The sequence below is a fragment of the Leopardus geoffroyi genome, chromosome C2 (assembly GCF_018350155.1).
Source record: "Leopardus geoffroyi isolate Oge1 chromosome C2, O.geoffroyi_Oge1_pat1.0, whole genome shotgun sequence".
NCBI classification, from domain to species: Eukaryota; Metazoa; Chordata; class Mammalia; order Carnivora; family Felidae; genus Leopardus; species Leopardus geoffroyi.
Genome location: NC_059333.1, coordinates 136,782,485 through 136,798,195, shown reverse-complemented (window position 1 = coordinate 136,798,195; position 15,711 = coordinate 136,782,485). Strand labels below are relative to the sequence as shown.

The 15,711-nt window shown below is 37.9% G+C and overlaps 1 pseudogene; it reads right to left on the bottom strand.

Moving 5' to 3' along the window:
• Positions 1 to 13,358: 13,358 nt before the first annotated feature.
• LOC123576192 lies at positions 13,359 to 14,067 on the bottom strand (annotated as a pseudogene).
• Between the last annotated feature and the right edge of the window lie 1,644 nt (positions 14,068 to 15,711).

The window sequence follows — 15,711 nt, the reverse complement described above, 5'->3', positions numbered from 1 at the left end:
TTTAATTTGTAAGTTTGCAATAGAAAGTTGGTTTTATGCATTGACTTTGTAATAATTAATTCATTAACCTTACTAATAAATTTGAATGAATCCAGCTATTTAAAAAAGCTATGAGGATTTTTCTCTGCATCAAGAAAATATCAAAAGACCTTTTACTTTTAAAACTTATTTTCCAAGTAAATAAGTAACAGTGTAATTTAAAAACAGATACAGAATCTTGGTTTTCTGAGAGATTATCAACATTTAAATATTAAGGTGAAGTTTTCCTGTGATCATTGAATGTTTAGGTATTCTTTGACTGAATATAAATACATAAATATTACCCCTAGCTGAACTTTGGAAATATGGCTTAGAATTTTTTTTTTTTTACAGATAAGTGCACACACACACACATACACACACACACAGCACATGTGTGATTGGTGTTACAGAGAAAAATTAAAACCTGCAAAAAGATTGTATCACATGGGACTTAATCTAGTCTGAGTACATCAAAATTAATTGTTTTGTTAGAGAGCAGGATGCGAAGTCACTGAAACACAAGTTAAAATTTAATTGGGAAACAGGCTGTTGAAAATAGGCTGAAGCAGGAAGCCAGGATGGGAACACCTGGGTTGTGCAAATGAAAAAAGAAGAGTGGGAAACCATTTTGAGGTTAAATTGGCTTCTTCAGAACCAAGCCCATGCTGTGGCCTTTACTTGGATCATTCTTCCTCCTGTCACTCTACACCCTGTCCTTGCTCTCTGTGTGGATGACTTATTTTACTCTTCAGATCTCAGGTCTAGTGTCTTCTCATCAGAAATGCTGTTACTTTACGTAGACACCTGTCTCCACCAAATGACTCCCAGGACCTTGTGTCGGAGTACTTACCACAATTTTCAATAATTTATTTGTTTGCTTATGTTGTGGTTGTCCGCCTCCCTTCCCCATTGCCCACTTCCATTCTGTTTCCAATCTCTAAACGCCATGAGGAACCATTGTCTGCCCCAGTGCCTCCTAGCATGCCTGGTACACAGTAGCTACTTGGCAGCGATCTGGTTCCTCTTACCGTCTTCCGGTAGCAATACAGATAAGTCATCTCTGACATGAGAATCAATCTGACTCAAAACATTTCTACATAGGAAGATCTGTAGGTCCTTTTATCCCTCCTCTCACCCTCACAGTGTGCCCCATCTCATTTCAGGCTTTTCTATCAAGTTAACATATGACATATGGGTTTTTAGTGGAAGAGCATATTTACTATAAAAGAGCTTTTGTAATTCACTGGCATTGTGCTTCACAGGCTCAAGAAGACTTCTGTCTCTTTCCCCAGTGATATGACTAGAAGGCTAGAAGCTTTCTATCTGTAGTTATCTCAAAGGCTGGTGTGTCCCTATTCTACCATTGTAGAAAGCCTGGTTTAGCCTGGAGCTACTTTCAGTGTTAGTTCAGTGTCCCTTGAGGACTTATATTTCTATAATTAATTTTTAACTTATCATTAGGGTGTGTGTTTATTATTCAGAAAGCACTCACTAAATGTAGATGAGTAGGGAGCTTTGTACAGGGGAATCACTCTTGGGACATAAAGATTGAAGGTGACATCATACTTGTATTTGAGTTGATTAAAAACTAGGTAGGAAGACCACATATTCATATATGGAATAATTAAAGGCAATTACAAGTTGTTTAAAACAGTGGAAAATTAGGAAAAATACAAATGCTTAATAATGGGTGAGTAGTAAACTGTGAAATTTCTACATTTTGAAATTTGACTTTAAATTATGTTAATAACATAGATATAATTATATTTAAGGTTAAGTATGGAAAAAAGTCAGGATTCAAAACACCAAAAATTTAAATTTCAGGTTTTATTTCGTTGCTTTTTCTCTGTAGCAATGAACACCACTTAACATGCTATATAGTTTTGCTTATTTATTTTTTTCTGTCCATTACAGTATAAGCACCATGGAGGAAGAGATTTTGTCAATTTTTTTGTGCTATAGTTTTTATTGTATAGAAAACGGTGCCTGATATATAGTAGATACTCAGTAAATATTAAATGAATAAATGTATGATTAGAATATGGAAGAGAATAATGGAATAATAGAACTATCAGTGATGGTTATCTTTGGTGTGGGATTATGGGGAATGTTAACTTTCAAACTTACGTTTTCTTGTATAATAAATATGCATTAATTTTATAACAATACTCTTTCCCCACACACACATATATATGTATACACACCAATAAATATATAAAAAGACTGGATGGAAACACAGCCAAAAAAAAGTAGCTTTTTTAAAGTAGACTTTAAAGTAAATTTTAAAAAAAAATTTTTTTTTCAACGTTTATTTATTTTTTTTGGGACAGAGAGAGACAGAGCATGAACGGGGGAAGGGCAGAGAGAGAGGGAGACACAGAATCGGAAACAGGCTCCAGGCTCTGAGCCATCAGCCCAGAGCCTGACGCGGGGCTCGAACTCACGGACCGCGAGATCGTGACCTGGCTGAAGTCGGATGCTCAACCGACTGCGCCACCCAGGCGCCCCTAAAGTAAATTTTTTAAAAATTTGCTTTCCACATAAAATATGTTAAAATTTGTTAGTTTAAAAACTCTTTTAAAAAAGGAAAAAGTATTTCATTTGTGGTGGTAGTGGTTTGAATCAGAATACAGAGAAAAACACACAAATAATAAATATTTCACCTTCATGTTACTTGTACTCAATAATATGAAACTTCCTAAAAAATCAGAAAGACAGTTATGAGGCTTAAACTATATTTTGATTATTAACGATAATGTGTACATTGGAGCTTTTACAGTGAAAGGGTTTAAATAATGTAGAGAGAAGGGAAACCAGAAGACATTTGATTTCTTTGGGATTCAAGAATTTTTACTTTGTTCTTACTGTGACCCTTTGGCACATAAATCCTTTCAAATGCCAAGTGGTTTGAAATAAATCCTTGGAAATTCAAGTTTTAACCCAGAATGGCCTTCCTAGCAAACAGTGATTAAAGAAAGAGTTCCCCTGATAATAAAACTGGAAACCACATGGGAAGGAGTGTCACAACATAAAGCAAGAAACCTTTTAATCAAGCTATCAAGGGTCCATTTTGAATTGTGTAATTAATAGAGCTCCTGGTTAAAATATAATGAAGAATGTACTCTCTATCAGGACCATTTCAAATCTAACGGAGTTTAGCTGTGTTTTTCATATCAACTTAGATTAAAGAATAACATTTGAACGTTAATTGTAGTTAACTTGGCAGTTGTTCTAAGTGCATTCACTGCAAGGTGGAAAAACTCAGCTGTTTTTGCTAGGTGACTGGCAAACAGCATTCTATTTCTTGCCTCTTCAAAAAGAATCTTTTTAGATCTCTTAGGGATACCAAAAATGTTTTGGTCAGGTTACTTTCGTAATCCATGAGCGAAGAGGAACTTTAGTAGGCATAGTAGGTTGCCTACTCAGCAATATAGCTGTTTCTGTCCATCTAAAGAATAAAACACAAACCACATATGCTTATAGGTACTGGGATATAACGTGGTGTGGCTGTGCAAACAAGGGGATCATTTAGAGATAACCAGTGAGAAATTACAAGCATGACCCTTTCTATTTCTAAGGATAACAGGATAACTTTAAAGAGTTGTCTGTGAAAATCCTAATGTTCTCCAACAAGCAACATCCGGAGGGCACCTGGGTGGCTCAGTTGGTTAAGCATCCGACTTCAGCTCAGGTCACCATCTCACGGTTTGTGAGTGCCTTTGAACCTTGTGTTGGGCTTTCTGCTGTCACCACAGAGCTTGCTTCAGATCCTCAGTCCTCCTCTCTCTTTTCCCCTCCCTCACTGGTTCTCTCTCTCTGTCTCTCAAATAAATAAACTTAAAAAAATCAACATCCATGTATTTTTTTCCATTTAAAATTTAAATGGAAAACAGCTCCTTTCTTTTTATGACATTCAGTCCCATAGAGAGGAAGAATTTCTTAATCCCTCAACCACAGTGCTTCTCCAACTTTAATATGCACCACCTGCCAGTTTTGCTAATGCAGAGTCTGATGCAGTAGGTGTGAGCGGGGCCCAGTTCTGCATTTCCAACAAGCTCCTAGTTGGTACCAATGTTGTTGGTCAGTGCTCCACTGTACTTTGGTTCCCTGGGTCTCCCACCTCTCTTATATCTTCCCAAGTGATCCAAGACTATTAGAATATAAACTATTTAAGGAAAAAGATGTTTAAAAATTTTCTCTACACATCTAGGATTGTCTTGTCCTCCTCTCTCCAATCAGTAATGTTCAATTAATGCCGACAGCCTGTGCCACCAGGAATAGTTAAAATATATGTTTTCCTTAGTGTGACTTGGGGCTACTTGCCCAGAAGTTAGCAGTATTCAGATGTATGTTATATACACACAATATTCAACTCTCTAAAAGTGGTAGATTGGGAAAAGCATGGGCCTGGGAGACAAACACCCTGTGGGTATGAAACCTGACTCAGTTATTTACTACTTGTGATACCTTAAGTATGTAATGTCAGTTCTCTGAGCCTCAGTTTCTTTATCAGGAAAATGGTAAAGTTAACACCTACCTTGCAGGGTGGTTGTGAAAATTAAAGGAAAGGGTATATGTTCAGCATGTAGTCCAGGTTTTGGAATATAGCAGGCACAGAGTAAACACTAGTTTCTTTTTTCAACTCTTCTATTCTACTCTGTGGTCCTGAATCAGAGGAGTAAAATTTCTGCAGGTCTGGAAGTCATAGACAAGACAGAATTAAGCAATAAAGTCAGAGCAATGCATATACTTCTCTTACTAGCATCCACTTCAGATCTATATTTACCTTCCATGTTTTGAAATGGAAAGATATTTTATGCAAAATGACTTGTGTCATAAAATTACCACAGTTGATATTTTGAATATAAAAGTGAAGCTTATTTAGAGGGAAATCACGACTTTGTTAACTAGACTAAAAAATTTTCAAACCTGGGTCACAATTGGAACTAAAAGTTATTCTAATTTATGAAATATGGCAGAATTAAGTGTTTCCCAATTATGAAAATCATGCTGTATTAATTTGATTTCCTGAATAACAATATTACCACAAATGTAGTGGCTTAAAAAGCACAAATTTATTATCTGCCAGTTTCTAGTTGTAGCTCAGCTAGCCCTCTGCAAGTCTGCAATGAAGGCATCAAACAGTCCTGGGACTCAAGTGAGGAAGTATCTGCTTCTAAGCTTGTGTATTTGTTGGAAGAATTAAGTTCCTTGATGTTGTTAGGGTGGAGGGATCCAGTTCCTTGCTGGTATTGACTGAGGTTACCTTCTGTTCCCTAAGACTGTCCTTAGATTCTTGCCACATGGGCCTTGCTTCTTCATGTCCACTTGCTTCTTCAGAGCAAGTAAGGGAGAGAACCTTCTTGCAAGATGGAGGTCATGATCCTATGTAACATAATCATAATTGGAAAAAAATTAGTTGCAAAAAAATGGAAAAGCAAACAAAACAAAGAGAAAGTTAATTTTTTTTTTTTTTTTAGATTTCTCATCCCCTTCAATGTCAAGCATTATGCACAAAAAGCCTCTACATTCACAAAAACAAACTAATAGAACATAAAAAGAAAATGCCCTGAAACTCCTTTGGATATAAATTTGTCACCTGGAGTTTTGTTTAATTGGTCTAATTTTAGGAGTAACTTTATCAAAAATTTCTACTTTGCTTCTTTAATCTCATGATGCTCAGAGTACTGAAAACAAAACTTTTACCCATTCAGGAAATACCAATTTCTCTATTAACAACTGATTTGGAATATGTTTAAAGGTGGAATGATTTGGAATGTTTTACAAGATAGTACCCTGTGCCAACTAATTTTCCAATTGCAGAAAAGAATGAAGGAGGGGACTTGTCGTCATAGTTTGATTAAGAGGTTTGGAAAAATTCTGGGCTACCTTTTCCAACCCCAAATAAGAAAGTCTTCTGCATCTGTATCATTTGATGGTATTTTCCCAAATCACACTCTATGAGATAGCAATTCAACATCCAGATTTATTCATTAGATAAACCTACACATTTACAAAATTACATATATACAAAGATATTTATTGCATCTCTGTTTTTAATAGCAAAATCTCAAGTAGTGACTAATTAAATACTTAGATCCTTTAATTTTTTTAAGCTTATTTATTTTGAGAGAGAGAGAAACAGAAAGAGAAATTAAGCACAAGTCTGGTAGGGTTAGGAAGAGAGAGAGAGAGAATTCCAAGCAGACTCCATGCTGTCAGTGCAGAGCTCGACATGGGGCTCAAACTCAGGAATCGTGAGATCTTGACCTGAGCCAAGATCAAGAGTTGGATGCTTAACCGACTGAACCACCCAGGCACCCCCTAAATGGTTGGATCCTTTCAATAGAATACTAGAGCTTTTAAAAAAGATTTAGAAGACTCTTTATGGTGATACGGAATGATCTCTAGGATCATTTTTAGGTGAAAAAAGCAAGGCTCAGACTGTGTATATGGTACACTGCCATATGTGTAAAAAGGAAACAAAAAAGGCAAGCACATTGCCTACATCGGAGTAGAGTGGCTCAGGTAGAACAGTGGGGCATAGGGACACGTGTGGGAGGGAGACTTCCCCCTGTGTACTCTGTTGTACTGTTTGAATTTTGAGTCATATGACTGTATTCTCTATTCAAAAATCAAATTAAAAAACAAAAGAATTGCATGTGTATGTTGTCTTTGCTTTCTCTCCTCCCATTCATTCCTTGATACACCAAAGCTGACTTCCCTAGCATACCTTTAAAAACTTAATTAAATACTTAAAAAATTCTTTTGTTAAGGTCACCAATGACTTCCATATTGCCATGTGCACTGGGCACTTTCCAAGGCTCATTTTGTCAAACTTCTGGGTAGCATTAGACCTGGTTTACTATTTTTCCCTCTTGAAATATTTCCCCTCCTCGGGTTTCAGAACAATACTCTCTCTTGACTTCCTTTGACTTCTTTATTCCATCTCGCTCTCTGCTAAAATGTTATAGTCCCTGCTAGTGGTCTCATGTCCTCCAACCTCCTCTGTCTTCTCTCCCTAGGAGAACCCATCTATATTCATTGTTTAAACATCATCTGTACAAAGGTAGTCTAGTTGGGTTTCTCCTAGTTTTTCTTGTCTCATTAGATTTCTTTATCTCTTTGTTACTTGAGTCATCACTTTTTCAGCCACCCATGGCATCACATCTTGTCCATTAATAAGTTCTGTTGTTTCTACTTCCACAATATATCTCAAGATAGATCTCAAATATATCTCCCAATATCACCCACCTTCCCCATCTCCATCACCACCATTGTGGTCCAGCCAACTCTTCTTGAAGCTATTGCACAGAATTCTCTGAATCTTTTCCACAGTTTTTCCCATTTTTATTCTTGCTACCCTACACTCCCAACATCACTTTCCCACATAGCAATCAGAGTACTTTTTCTTTCAGACTCGGATCAGATGACATCATACTTCTATGCAATGGCTCTTGCTGCATTTAGCAGCAAACAGCAAGGCCTACAATGTGTTGTATAAACCAGGCCTTCCTGACTCTCCAAGTTCATTTCATCTGGTTTTCTCTCCTGTTGATCACATTGGCTTTCTCTGAGTTCCTAGAACATGATCGTTTCTTTCCTACCTCAGGATCGTAGTACATGCTGTTCATTCCTCTTGGGGAGTTCTTTCCTTGCCTTTCTCATGCACAATTCTTTATCTAACACACTTAGCTTAAATCCTCCTTCCTCAGAGAGGACTTTTCTGGCCAGCCCATATAGAAATGGTCTTCTACTATGCTATCATAGTATTTATGACATTACATCTAACCACTCTGTTTTTGGGTTCTTTTGAGGTTCTGTGGTGTTTTCCAGAAGGTTAAGGGTGATGATCATTTGACTATAGAAATGGGGAGAGGACAGACAATACTGTGCGCCTTGTTACCAGTAATGGATAAGAGAGTGTACATCATTTTCAAACTATATGTGCAATAAAAGAGACAAGAACAAATTCAGAAAAGGACTAATGATTATTATCTTGGCTCAAGGGAATTAGCAGATGGGGGAATAATATCCTTTGAGAGAAACAAGCATCCATTTACCATCTTGCAATCCCAAAAGATACCTAATTATCTCAAGCAGCAGCATTCATTACAGTCTAAATATGGCGCATTGCATTGAATTTTGAGCACAGTTAGGACTGAAAGAGGTCTTTAGAGTGTATACAGTGTATCTTTTTCTAATAATCAAATCAAGAACTGGAGAAGTTAATTGATTTGCTCAAGGTCATCCCACCACTGAATGGACTTGCTTCCTTCTGCTCCAGGGAGGTTTCCACAATATTCTATTAATGACCAAGATTTGAATTCCCAAAGGCAAAGCCCTGAGAAGTATAAGGGCCCAATGAAGCCTTAAAATATTTTTCCTAGATATCCCTGAAGTTATAGGAACATATCAGCTTCTTCTTGTTTATTTTCTTACATGCAGATTTTAACTCTCCTTTCAGAATGAAACAGTCTTTAAAAATATCAGTAAGACAATCATTTAGAAATAGGAACTAGAGACCATTAAAAATGATAAAGATAAAAATCATCCACAAACTTGTCATCATCCCCCGAATAGTAGTATTTTGATATCATATTTCATCTTCTTAAGGATGGCTCAGAACAAGAGAACAGTCTTTAATCCTGAGTCTACCACTCTGCTACCAAGGAATGTCGAAGAGAAAAGTGGAGCTCAAGTTCTCAAGTTTTTCTGGAATCTAAGACAGGGTAAGACAACAAAGCAGGTACATATTTGGGTTTAACTACTTCCCCACCTGTTTTAAGACATCTTCATTGAGACGTTGAGTGTTTTCATTACATATAATGAAGTAGGTGAAAATCTTTTTTTTTTTTTTTTTTTAACTCTAGGTCTGAATATATGAAGCCCATTCTCAGTTATTCACCTCATTTGATTTTGGCTTCTTGAGATGGATGTGTGGGTAGGCTGCTATGGTTTTTCCTTTTGTTGTTGTTGCTGTTGTTATTTTTTCCCCAAGCACAAACACATTTTCTTTGCCTAGAATCCAGTTCAGGAGCTTGTATGGGAGGATGGCAGCTGAGAAGTGATGTTAGAGTGTGTGTGGGTGCTGTCCCAGGTGGTTCCCTGATGGATTAGACTTCCAAGGAAGGAAAAAAAAAATCAATTCATTGCAGCAGGTTCAAGATGCCAACCTGTGTTGTTATTTCATCCCTGGGGAGTAAATTAAAGTGATACTGTTTCTTCGATATACCTTGGAACCAACAAAGAGAAAATAATGACTTGTAGTGTGTTAGTGTGGGTAAGTTGCTGGAAGTAGCAGGATCCACGCCCCCACCCCCAACCTGTGCTCAGGTCATTATATCAAAATCTTCAAACATTGAATTTGCTCCTCGGGGTGCCTGGGTAGCTGAGTCGGTTGGGCATCCGACTTCAGCTCAGGCCATGATCTCGTGGTTCGTGGGTTCGAGCCCCGTGTAGGGCTCTGTGCTGACAGCTCAGATCCTGGGGCCTACTTCAGATTCTGTGTCTTCCTCTCTCTTTCTGCCTCTCCCCTGCTTGCACTCTGTCTCTCTCTCTAAAAAATAAATAAATATTAGAAAAAAGGAAATGCTTCTTTCTCCTTACAGTCAAACAGAAGGCTTTTGAGTGTAAATTTTGTAATCAGATCTGATTATGATCTGTTCTTCGGTAAGTTATTTATCTGCCTGATCCCCAACTTCCCCTCAGTGTGTGATTATGAAAATAAAATGAGACAATAAGGCTAATGGTTTTGCACAAGGTCTCGGGCTTAACAAATAATCTCTTGGGTTTCTCCATGTGCTGGCGTTGAAGGAAGATTTCATGTAAATCCCTTTCCTTGTTTTCTCCATTTTGAAATTTTCTGTAACATTTTCTTTTAATGAAGAAAATCAAAGCATAAATAACTTTCTCCCTGAAGGGAAGGTGTTTCTCAAACATGAACCTATTTTTTGTTAGTTTTATTTTTTATAGCATCAATGTTTTATTTATGTGTACATTAATATATATATTCAAATACAGTATAACATTTTTCTATAGAAATTAGTTGTGTTTTATATATATATATATATATATATATATATATATATATATTTGTAGTTTTTTTGTTGAAAACTACATAATTGGGGAGAAGGAGTATCTTGGAAGGAAAGAAAATACATTTGATAAAAATTAAAAAAAAAAACCCTAAACAAATATCTCCTGGCAAATGAGAGGAAGGACAGGGAGGAGGAGGTCAAGAAGAGGGAGGAATGGGATTTTGAGCATAAGTTATGAACTAGGACTGGAGAGTTGCTATGCTAATAAGATAAGGTTAACTCAGGGTTTAGCCACAAAACCATGGTGACTTTGTACAGCTTCTTTTGTTAAAAAATTTAATTTCAAGGAGTAATGATTAAATTTGTTTGTGATAAGAGTAAATGTGAACAATAAATCTGGTATTTGAGAAACTGAAAATCCTTCTTTAAAACCTGGTAACTTTGAACATCAGCCAGCATCATCCTCTATAGTGAAACACTTGTCCCTTCCAATGACTTTGGAGCCTTTAGCACTTCTCCCCCTCTCCATCACCCCCTGATGTGTCTCTTTGCTTAATCAGGAATGAAGCTGAACTTTTCTGCCACCCACTGCTTCTCAATGTATATGGATGGCTTTCTTTGAGTTGTGCCCAAAATAACATCTGATCTGAAAGCTACACTAGGAAATTCAGTCATCTATAAAAAGAAGAGTGAAAAATAAAAGCAAAGTCATGCCCCTTGAAAGTTCAGCTTCAGCTCTGGAAAATATAAAAAGGGGATTTGGGCAAGTCTATTTCTGGAAATCTGACTGCTCCAGCACAATGTGCTGAACAGTGAGGGGGATTCTTTTGTGGTTAATGTACACATGGAGAGCCTCGCTCCACTGTTATCAGCCTTTTAACCTGCTAGAGGGCAAAGCCAGTCTCAGCTGCCTGCCCTACACTGGGGCTAATCTATCACTTGAGAGTTCTTTCTAGTATAATTTACTATAGCACCCACTTTGGTGTCCCAGATCTGCTGGGTGTTGGCAGACAGGAATTTCGAATCCAAGACAATATACCCAAACTGATTCTGGAGTTTCTTTTTTGTTGTCTGGTTTATTTCTCCTCCTCACTAACTAGTCTTCCAAATACACTTCTCTCTGGAGGACATTCTCTGCATCAGGGCATCCGGATGTATGTTTTCCACATTCTAATGAGACTTTCTCTTAGGACTGTTGGAGAGAAATAGGACAAGTAATGCAGAATGGGCCTGCCAGTGCTTACTAATGTGAACATAAGCAGTAACGTGGATGGGTGCTGCTGCCGCTGCTTTTGCAATTACAGCCCCCTCCTTGGCTCCTGACTCCTGCCTTCTTCGTACACCTAATATTGACAGCTGGGCGTGAGGCATCATCCAAAGCCTCTTGGGGCCCATCATATTCATCACAGGCAGACTCTAGTTCCTGACCGGTCCTTCTGCACTTTTCTTTAGGTTTTTTTTTTTTTTTTTAACTTTATTTATTTTGACAGAGAAAGAGAGAGTACAAGTGGGGAAGGAGCAGAGAGAGAGAGAAGAAGAGAGACTCCCAAGCAGGCTCTGCAGTGATAGTGCAGATCAGTGTAGGGCTTGATTTCACGAAGTGTGAGATTGTGACCTGAGCTGAAATCAAGAGTCAGACCCTTAACCGACTGAGCCACCCAGGTGCCCCATGAACTTTTCTTATCTATAGCTATACTTAAGAATACGTTGAGAAAATAAGCCCTGGAAATTAGCTCAACTCAACAGAAAACAATAACCAAAAAATGCTTTCACTTGGAATTATCTGGCTGTTTCCAGGTGAAAGATTTCATTTTTGCTTTGGACCATCAGGGTAATTGCCTCATTTTCTCACTCTGCTTTGCTAGTGGCCTAAATGTTACTCTGAGCTTTAAATCCTTTATCTGGTTTGATTTTTTATTCAAACTATCTGTGTTTCAAATGTTTCTGCTCCTCCCCCTTTTCTTTATTACCTGTAACCAAGGAAACTGATACATACTAAAAGCTTTCAATTGTTTTCTTCATTCCTGGATGTTTTTAGTTTTTTTCTTTTTTCTTTTCTTTTTTTTCTTTTCTCTTCTGTTCTCTTTTCTTTTCTTTTCTTTCTTCTTCCTTTTTTAATGTTTATTTTTGAGAGAGAGAGAGAGAGAGAGAGAGAGAGAGAGAGAGAGAGCACACGAATTCAAGAGGGGCAGGAAGACAGAATCGGAAGCAGGCTCCAGGCTCTGAGCTGTCAGCACAGAGCCCATCGCAAGGCTCAAACCCATGAGCCGGGAGATCATGACCTGACCTGGACTCGGACATTTAACTGACTGAGCCACCCAGATACCCCTGTTAGGTTATCTCTTAAATATTTTCATTCTTCTCAGGATTTTATAGGAAACAGCACTCCTTTGAAGGGAGAAACCATTGGTCGAGATAAACCCAAGGTGCAGATGTGAGAATAGAAATAAACTTTGGCAGCTCATGAGGTTGCTTGGGACTTATGTTGCAGGGAAAGATTTATTTTTGGCAGTCTGTTTTATACTTTGGAGTGGATCGTTAGGGTGAAGCAGTGGGAGGCAAATGATCTTAATATCTCAGGTGAGCTTGGTTGACATCACTCACAGTAACAGAAAAAGTCATGGCTGGTTTTCCCCAAGTCCTTTGAGCATATGCCATACAATATGGTAACCACTAGCCACAAGTGGTTGTTTAAATTAAAATTAATTTAAATGAAATAAATTAAAAATTCAGTTCCTCAGTCACACTGACCACATGTCAACTGTGCCATAGTCACATGTGGCTAGGGGCTAGTATATTACACACATATATAGCACATATATAACACTGGGCAGAAAGTTCTATTGACAACACTCTTCTAGTTATGACTTTGCTTAAGTTGTTTCCCATCTAAGAATATCACCTTCCCATAATCCCTACCTCTGCAAAACCCACAGTCCTGCTAAAACTTGTCTTGTTCTTACCTCCGTCAAGCGTTGAAAGACTACCCCACACTTCATTTTCCAGTTTTTAAATTTCTTGGGCAGTATTTGTAGGGTTTAGAACATAATAATATGCAGTCACTATTCTTATTATTTTTTGTGTTGTCCTAGATTTTTAACTAGAAGAAGAAAACCAAAGCAGGAGGCATCATAATCCCAGACTTTAGATTAATAATTCCTTAAAGACAAGAGTTATTTATTTATTTAATTTTTTACACAATCTTACATTTCATTTTTTTTTTCTTTAAAAGGAGCAAGTTGTGTGCAGGGGAGTAAATGTTTTATGGACAAGAAAAACGACTGCTCTAGAAGCAACTTATTCATCATTTTTATCTTCATCTTCCTCCTCCACTTCATCTTCCTCCTCTTCCTTCTTTTTCTTGCTATTTTCAGCCATGATGACTTTTTTTTTTTTTTTTTTGGCCGCGTCAGGCTTTCCTTTCCTTGGTATGGAACAACATCCTTTTCCTGTCTGTCCTTCAGCTCCGCAGCCTTCTTTTCATGGGACTGCGTGTCATATGCATGGCTGTGATACCACATGTCTCTTCCTGGTTTCTTTGCAACATCACCAATGGACAGGCTGGGATGCACTCCTTTGATTTTTGGGCGATCCTCAGAACAGAACAGAACAAGAAGAGGGCCAAAAGAGGCATCTTGGGTGTGTTGGGGTCCTTGAACTTCTTTTTTGTTTCCCCTTTAGCAGGGATATAAGTTTTCATTTCTCTTTCATAACAGGCCTTGTCTGCCTTTGCCATGTCTTCAAATTTTCCTGTCTTTTTGGCAGACATGGTCTTCCACCTCTCTGAGCACTCCTTAGAAAACTCCGAGAAGCCGACTGAAGCCTCTGGGTGCTTCTTTTTGCTCTCTTCTCAGCAAGTTTGTACAAAAATGCATATCATGACATTTTGCCTCTCGGCTTTTTAGGATCTCCTCTGCCCATGTTTAATTATTTTCCCCAGCGAAGCACAGAGTCGCCCAGTGCCCCCATCTGGCTCTCGCTTGCCCTGGGGCTGTCTCTGTGGAACTCAATGTATTGCCAAGACCAAATATTTTTATACATTAGTATTTTTTTATTTTATATATATTTAAAAAATTTACATCCAAGTTAGTTAGCAAGTAGCACGGTAATGATTTCAGGAGTAGAATCCAGTGATTCATCCCCTTACATATAATACCCAGTGCTCATCCCATTGAGTGTCCTCCTTAATGCTCCTTGCCCATTTAGCCCATCCCCCACCCACAACAACCCTCCAGCAACCCTCAGTTTGTTCTCTATATTTAAGAATCCAAGAATTATGTCTTATATGTACAGTTATTATAGTCCCTCAGTGCCCTGTATAACTTGAGACCATATTATTATCATTATTAACTTTCTAAAGTATAGTCTGAGACTAAGCTCAGGGATTTATATTCATCTTCTAGAATGTAGGCTGTTATAAAGCAATGTTCATAATTTATTTACTGTTGTATCTTCAGTGACTTGCACCTAGTAGGTACTCAATAAAGTTAAAGAAGAGAGAATGATTTCATTTGATTTTCATGTGTGTGAAATTGGTATTCTCATTGTTACAAACTCAGAATTTGGAGTTCAGGGAAAGTTCAATAATTTGATGAAACACAGTGCTGATAAACAGTTATTTTGCACACTGGTGTTTTGCGTGTGATCTTTCTCTCCACCTGACATCTCATCTTTCTCTCCAGCAGGGTAACTTGGATTTCTTACATGGCAGCTCAAGGCTCCTTGAGGGAGTAAGGGGTTACCAAAACTCTACTTCCTCATTATTCAATTGGTCAAATTGATGGAAAATCCAGCACAGATTCCTGGGACAATGGTCTGAGCATGCAGGCTTGGTTTGTGCAAATAGCAGGTAAGAGACTGCTAGAGAATATCCTTCGAGGCTAGCTACCACATAAGTAACCATCTCTATAGGGTCCCAGTTTCCTGGTAATAGGATTCTTTCAGTAATAATTCCTCACCTCAGAATATTCCTCTATGAGATTTGAAAGCCATTAAAAGCAAAGTTATAAGTTGTCAGAACATTCCTATTAACAGAAGTAATGTGGATTTTATTTCTAGAAATAAGCAGACTTCTGAAAAACCTAAGATGGACTCTTATTCTAGAAGGAGGCAAATATCATTGTCAGCACAATGCACAAGGAACTTGTGCTCTTATCTTTCATGGGGATGCTTATGTCTCCCAACGAGAGGCCTTTTGATTAGTGCTACTATCCTGGGATTCTGATAGCTAGAATTCTTGCCTCTAAGGTAAAGTCCCTCAAACTGTGAAGCTGAGACACTTGCATCTTCCTTCCAAAGTGAAAACAAGCAATTTCAGGAAAAGATGGAAAAGTCATTTTCCCTCAAAGGATCCTTTTGGCATCCTTCTGCAACCCACTCAGCAACTTCAGAGTTTTACAATCAAATAATGTCTGTTAGCACATAGTCATCTTTTATGGGGAGCTGGGCTTTTATAGTTGTGTGAGTTACTCATGTTGGAAGTAAGAAATAACACTTTAAAGAATACCTTCTGAATTTACTGGGGTGATATTCTAAACAATTACTTTGAAAGAGGAAAGTATAACGCAGGCTCATGGATGTTTTTTCCCTGTTGCAGTCAAAGAAGACTTAGAGAAATGTTGCTTTAGGGACCCAAAAGGAGCAGTGCACG